Raw genomic sequence first — 7,377 nt, forward strand, 5'->3', positions numbered from 1 at the left:
ACTGAATTCTGAAATGTTACTCTTTTTAAAAACGCACAGTCTGATTTCTCTTTTTGGACGATGCTGGAACAGCAGCGGTCCAAGGTATCATAAATGTAGAAACATTCTCACAATGGCGACTATGTAAAAGACACGTGCCAGTCCGAATTGATTTTTCAGTTACTTCCCTTTTGCATTCGCCCCTGCGTAGGAGATTGCTCGTCATTGATTACATTCTCCTAGCAGAGTTGTCGTTCGTGTTTACATTCAACAATGGCCGCCCCATGAGAGTCTCGAGTAAACAAAACTTTCTTCTGGATCATAAATTGGCTTGTTTCGCTATTTAGAAGCTGTCATTTATGATATATGAATTATTTATTCACTAAATCTCCGCTAATGACACAAGGATGGATTCGAAGGATATATTCGATGTGAATGGATCACTTTCTATGGCTTTGCCCATGAGAGACTTGATAACACTCGTGTCAAAACTTTCTTACAGCTTAAATCGGCTTGTTTCGCTATTTAGTAATGCAACAATTAATAGAATTCGAAGGATATATTCAATGTGAATGAAGCACTTTCTGGATCTCGACAGTTTGACAAGGCAAAACTGGCATACTGATGATACTGGTATTTTTAGTTATCAATTTAAGTCACTTTTTGCTTTATACATTTTGTTTAAGCATTTTGCGACTTATTGAATGGCTATGATACCCGATATCAACATGTCATATGGGATTTGCATATCACCAAGCTGTCCTGAAATGCAACATTGAATACAAACTCTTTACTCAAATTACTGGTAAGTATGAATTCTTTCTTCTTTCTTTTTAAGTAGTTGATGTCATTACAGTCCAAATAATCAGACGTAATTTACCGTTTAGTCCATGTATATTGACCTTATATTTATAGGAGTAGATATTATGTTAAAAGGGGCCTTTTCACAGTTTTTGACATGTTTTGAAGTAAGTCATTAAATGCTTTATATTGATAAATGTAAACATTGGATATTAAAAGCTCCAGTTAAAAACCAGAATAAAATTCCTTAAAAAAAGGAGTCCGCAGCAGGGCTCGAACCAGTGACCCCCTTAGTCCTGGAGTAAAAACGCATCAGCCTGCTCGACTATTCTGCCAAGTAAAACTGGTTGACGTATTTTATGTCTAGTATAAGCAATCTTCGTAGTTTCACACAATTAAACAACAACAACATAACTCTCCAAATTATTCAATCGTTTCGCGTTGCAACGCTTTATAATTTTTAAATCGTTAAAAGATGCATATAATGGCTATATTAGACCATGGTAAATATTCAGTAATCCTTTTTCCTAAAAATAACATAACTAAAAAGAAAATTTGCAAATCCGATACAACTTTTTTCAATTTTTGTCAATTTACCAAAACGTGAAAAGATCCCTTTAAAGTTAAATGAACCATATCCCAGTAAAAGAGACATTTAGGCGATTGTGGCCAGTTTAGATCCAGTTCAGCCTGCAGTTGCTTGAAAGCTGTTTGCTTAAGAGCGGTTTTCGGACAATGACAAATAGTTTAATTGGATACATATTAGACTGCCCTTTTCCTGTGACCTGGCTAATTAAATTCAGCAGCCTGGTAACAGTTTAACGTTAATGTTACCAATGTGTCAGACCAGGGCCTGGATTTTGAAATCTAGGACATGCATGGTCAGAAGATGTCATTAAAGATTATACATTTTTTCAAACACATACAAATGCATACAAATATAAATAGTAAAATGCACTAAGTCAGAAGGCATTTGACTTCGGCTGGTGCCTTGCACACCCAGGTGTTTCGGTTGCAATAGTGTGATGGACTCACTACTTGGATGTGTAGTTACATTTTTTACAGTATATCAAACAGTATTTAGCATGAACCAATGATTTTTCCTAACATAAATTATTGATGTAAAATGCTTGAAGGAATAATATTTAAGGTTTAAGAAGGCATTTTCTTTTTGTTTTAAAGGATATTTTTGAAAATTATATGTTTCATGTTTTTTTTTTGGCAACAAGGGGTAATGCATTTTTAAAAAATGTGATTAATTTTCTGAAAAAAAACTGGTACCATGAGTAGCATGAAACAATAATTTTTTTAAACTTTTGTAATTGATGAAAAATGATTGCAAAAATAATATCTAAGGTCATATAAAGCATTTTTATGCCCCCCTTCGAAGAAGAGGAGGTTTATTGCTTTGCACATGTCGGTCGGTCTGTCGGTCTGTCGCTCCGTCCATTAGGTGGTTTTCCGGATGATAACTCAAGATCGCTTGGGGCTAGGATCATGAAACTTCATAGGTACATTGATCATGACTCGCAGATGACCCCTATTGATTTTCAGGTCACTAGGTCAAAGGTCAAGGTCATATTGACAAAGAACATATTGACACAATGGCTGTCACTACAACGGAGAGCCCATATGGGGGGCATGCATGTTTAACAAACAGCCCTTGTTTATTTTATTTTAATAGGTTACTCTGAAAATTCTATTTTTCATGATTTTTTTTTGCAACAAGGTGTTATGAAATTTAAAAATGTTACGGGATTTTTAGACCAAAACTGTACTATGATAATACTATGATGCACTTCGCCAAAACATTTATAATTATATTGTTTATTCTTGAAAATGTTTTTCCCCTATTCACTAAAAATAACACTTTTGATCAGAAAATTCACATATAATGATGTTTACTTTTATTTTCAAGAATCATAATGCCTCTTTTTAGTTGTATTTAGCCACAAGTTCTTGTCAGCCACTTAAGGGTTATATGTTGCCTTTCTTTTACTTAATGCAAAATAATTCTACACTTTAAGACATTCATAAAATATTTTATATCTTTACAACACCGACAGGCTAATAAATTTATATATCAAGTACTTCCATACTAACAGGACCATTCTAGGCGGGCAACCTAGCAACCTTGATTTGTTCATATCTTCCTATCAATCTGTTATATGTGTTATGAGTCATTTGTTCGGAGAACATTTAATGTTTGTTATAACTTTTAAATAATTCAATGTTCATAGTGATATTGTTATTGACCGATAAACCAACATACTGATTAAAAGGGATTATTTTATTAATTATTTGCATTTTATCTTACATGAGAAATATTTGCCTAAATGTTTTTCAAACTATAGAGAAATCTATATACAATTAATAATCGACGACGTTTAACAAAAAAAAGAAACAGTAAAATGGTTTCCGGATGATAACTCAAGAACGCTTATGCCTAGGATCATGAAACTTCATAGGTACATTGATCATGACTCGAAGATAAACCCTATTAATTTTCAGGTCACTAGGTCAAAGGTCAAGGTCACAGTGACCCGAAATAGTAAAATGGTTTCCGGATGATAACTCAAGAACGCTTATGCCGAGGATCATGAAATTTGATAGGTAGATTGATCATGACTCGCAGTTGACCGCTATTGATTTTCAGGTCACTATATCAAAGGTCAAGGTCACGGTGACCTGAAAAAGTAAAATGGTTTCCTGATAAAAACTCAAGAACACTTATGCCTAGGATCATGAACTTTCATGTGTACATTGATCATGACTCGCAGATGACCACTATTGATTTTGAGGTCACTAGGTCAAGGTAAAGGTCACGGTGACCCGAAATAGTAAAATGGTTTCCGGATGATAACTCAAGAACGCTTATGCCTAGGATCATGAAGTTTCATAGGTTCATTGATCATGACTCGCAGGTGAACCTTATTGATTTTCAGGTCACTAGGTCAAAGGTCAAGTTCACGGTGACCCGAAATAGTAAAATGGTTTCCGGATGATAACTCAGAACGCTTATGCCTAGGATCATGAAATTTCATAGATACATTGATCATGACTCGCATATGACCTCATTTGAGGTCACTAGGTCAAAAGTCAAGGTCACGGTGACCCGAAATAGTTAAATGGTGTCCGGATGATGACTCAAGAACGCTTATGCCTAGGATCATGAAACTTCATAAATACATTAATCATGACTCGCAGATGATCCCTATTTAATTTCAGGTCACTATGTCAAAGGTCAAGTTCACGGTGACCCAAAATAGTAAAATGGTTTCAGGATGATAACTCAAGAACATTTATGCCTAGGATCATGAAACTATATAGGTACATTGATCATGACTCGCAGATGACCTCTAATGATTTTCAGGTCACTAGGTCAAAGGTCAAGATCACAGTGACTCAACTTTGAGAAATGGTTTCCAAATGATAAGTCAAGAATGCTTACGCCTATGATCATGAAACTTCTTAGGTACATTGATCATGACTCGCAGATGACCCCTATTGACTTTCAGGTCACTAGGTCATAGGTCAAAGTCACGGTGACTTGACTCAGTAAAATGGTTTGCGGATGATAACACAAGAAAGCTTTCGCCTAGGATCATGAAACTTCATAGGTACATTGATCATGACTCGCAGATGACCCCTATTGATGTTCAGGTCATTAGGTCAAAGGTCAAGGTCACAGTGAGTCAAAACAGTTTAATGATTTCCGGATGATAACTCAAGAATGCTTACGTCTAGGATCACGAAACTTCACAGGTACATTGATCATGACTTGCAGATTACCCCTGTTGATGTTTAGGTCACTAGGTCAAAGGTCAAGGTCAAAGTGACTCAAAGCAGTAAAATAGTATCCAGATGATATCTCAAAAATGCTTACGCCTAGGACCATTAAACTTAATAGATAAATTGATCATGACTGGTATATAACCCTTATTGATTTTCATATCACTTGATCAAAGGTCAAGGTCACAGTGACTCATAACAGTAAAATGGTTTCCTGATGATAACTCAAGAAAAGCAAGGCCTAGGATCATGGAACTTCATAGTTAAATCGATCATGACTGGCAGATAATCCCTATTGATTTTCAGGTCACTAGGTCAAATGTCAAGGTCACAGTAACAAAAAATGTATTCACACACAATGGCTACCACTACATCTGACAGCCCATATGGGGGGCATGCATGTTTTACAAACAGCCCTTGTTTGTCTTATGTTGGTAAATGTTCATCTCTGTCAATTCTAGGTTAAGTTTGAAAGTAGGTCATATGTGGTCCAAACTAGGTCAACAAACCAAATCAAAGAAAAGGTTAGTGAACACTCCAGAGGTCACATTTTCTTCCAGATCTTCATGAAAATTGGACAGAATTGAATGTTATCTCGATGAAATAAAGTTTCAGTTCGAAAGTTGGTAGTTTGTCAAAAACTAGGTCATTAGGTTAAAATATAGAAAACTTCCTTTACCTTTCTACAGGTCACATTATCTTCCTGATTTTCATGAAAATTGCTTACAATGTCCATCTTAATCAAATCAAAAGCTGAATTTGCAAGTTGGTCCTGGCAGGCTAAAGCTAGGTTACAACTTAGTCAAATCATACACAAGTTTTTGACACTATAGAAGGAGTTTTGGGTGAGCGATACAGGGCTATCTTGTTTTAGAACAGCCTGTAGTAAGAAAGGGAAGGTATTGTATTTGTTTCAAAAGTAACATTTTATTGTTATTGGAAGTAACTGAGCAAATATATGATGTCATAGTTTTGGTTATTTTGCTCACTTGTTATGATGTGACAAGGTGAGCTTTTGTTATCACTCTTTGTTGTATTTTATCCAAAGTTTATTGTGCACACATAAGATATCATTTTACAATGTTTAAATTTGAGTGTCACCTCTTTGCCAGATTCTTATGAAACTAGTCACCTCTATGTCATTTTTGGTTTCATATTCAAAATTTAGGGAACTAGGTCAAATATAAGAAAAGGTTTGTTAATACTTTAGTGGTCACATTCTCTCTCTGATCCACTTGTAAATTGGTTAGAACATTATTTTAAATGATTTCAAAGTCAAGCATGAAAGTAGCATATTTAACATTTAGGTCACAAGGTCAAGTCTCAGTGATTAACAGGTCACGTTCCAAAGTGGGTCATGTGCTTCAAGCAGTTGATCAATAACTAAAATCATTAAAATCCACGTTAAAACTTACATTTTTTACCTGATCTTCATGGCAGTTGATCAGAATGTTCAAATAAATGAAAGTAGGATCTCGGTAACAAGACTCAACTAGATCGGATAGACGCAAATAGTTTGTTCATACTCACAATGCCTTTTTTTCTTGATCTTCATGAAAAATTAGTTAACACCACTAGGAAACAATCAGTTTCAGGTGAGCCACATTGTGCTGTTAAAGCTATCTATGTATAGTATAGATTGTAACAAAACCTTGTTTATCAATAAAAATAAATGAAAAAAATGGCTTTCTAAAACTTGTAGTCTTGGATGATATATTCATCAACTTGTAATCTACGACAATCTTTTGAGAAGAAAAACAAAGTTTGATTATTATTATACCCCAACATACTGTGATTGGGGGCTAGTACAGGAATTCTCAATTATGTTCCTCGAAAAATAATGGGTTAGCATATTGTTGCTGTTTTATCCAGTTGTCTGGACCATTTCTCCCAAAAGAATTTTATGTTCAAATATGAGATATTTAGGTAAATAAATTTCATTGAAGCAGGGTTGGCATATTGACCGGTCAATTGAGTATTGACCGGGCCGGCGGTCAATACCCGGTTAAAACCGGTCAATACTGGTCATTACTGGTCTTTACTGGTCAATACTGGTCGATTGAAAATTGTAGCATTTAAATATTACAAAGGAGCCATTTTATATTAAATCAATAATTATTCTGTAAATGATAAACTTTTTTCTGAGTTATTTATTGTAAAAAAAATCTTTAAAGCTGTAAAAAGTTACTTCTTCATTATTTATGGAAACAGCCTCAAATACATAAGGACTAAGGCAATATCTTTATCTCAGTGTATCACATCTAATACTTAAGTATTATTACTATTGTAGGTACCATAGAATTTCACTTATCTATTGATATATCTATTTGATAAGCAGATAGACAAACAGAACTCCTGCGTATTCTAGGGTTATAAATCTGGCCTCTTAGTTGATAATACAATGCATGCAGTGTTATGTCTCTGATATTGACAATTAAGCAAATCTGCCCTTAGGCTATTTCATATCACTCACACAAAAGAAGATTACATTGTACTTGCTATTAATTTAATAGTTACTTCTAACTTGTTTCCTTTCTGTATTAAGAGGGGTTTTTTCCCTTTCATATTAAAAAGTTCAATTGGTATTCAAATGAATAAACAATCAAAGTTCTTGATTTTGCCAACAAATAATGTTTTCCAATTGTGGGTCTAGTCTTCTTTTCAATTATTTTTTTTCTTTTAATAATTATTTTTTATTATGTTTTTATATTCTTATATCAATAAAAAAAAGTTTTTTACACTATTTTGTTTAAAAAGTATTTAAAGAAATCAATGCAAGAATACATGACAAGTAAGGATTGTGTC

Source organism: Dreissena polymorpha, chromosome 11 (assembly GCF_020536995.1).
Source record: "Dreissena polymorpha isolate Duluth1 chromosome 11, UMN_Dpol_1.0, whole genome shotgun sequence".
NCBI lineage: Eukaryota > Metazoa > Mollusca > Bivalvia > Myida > Dreissenidae > Dreissena > Dreissena polymorpha.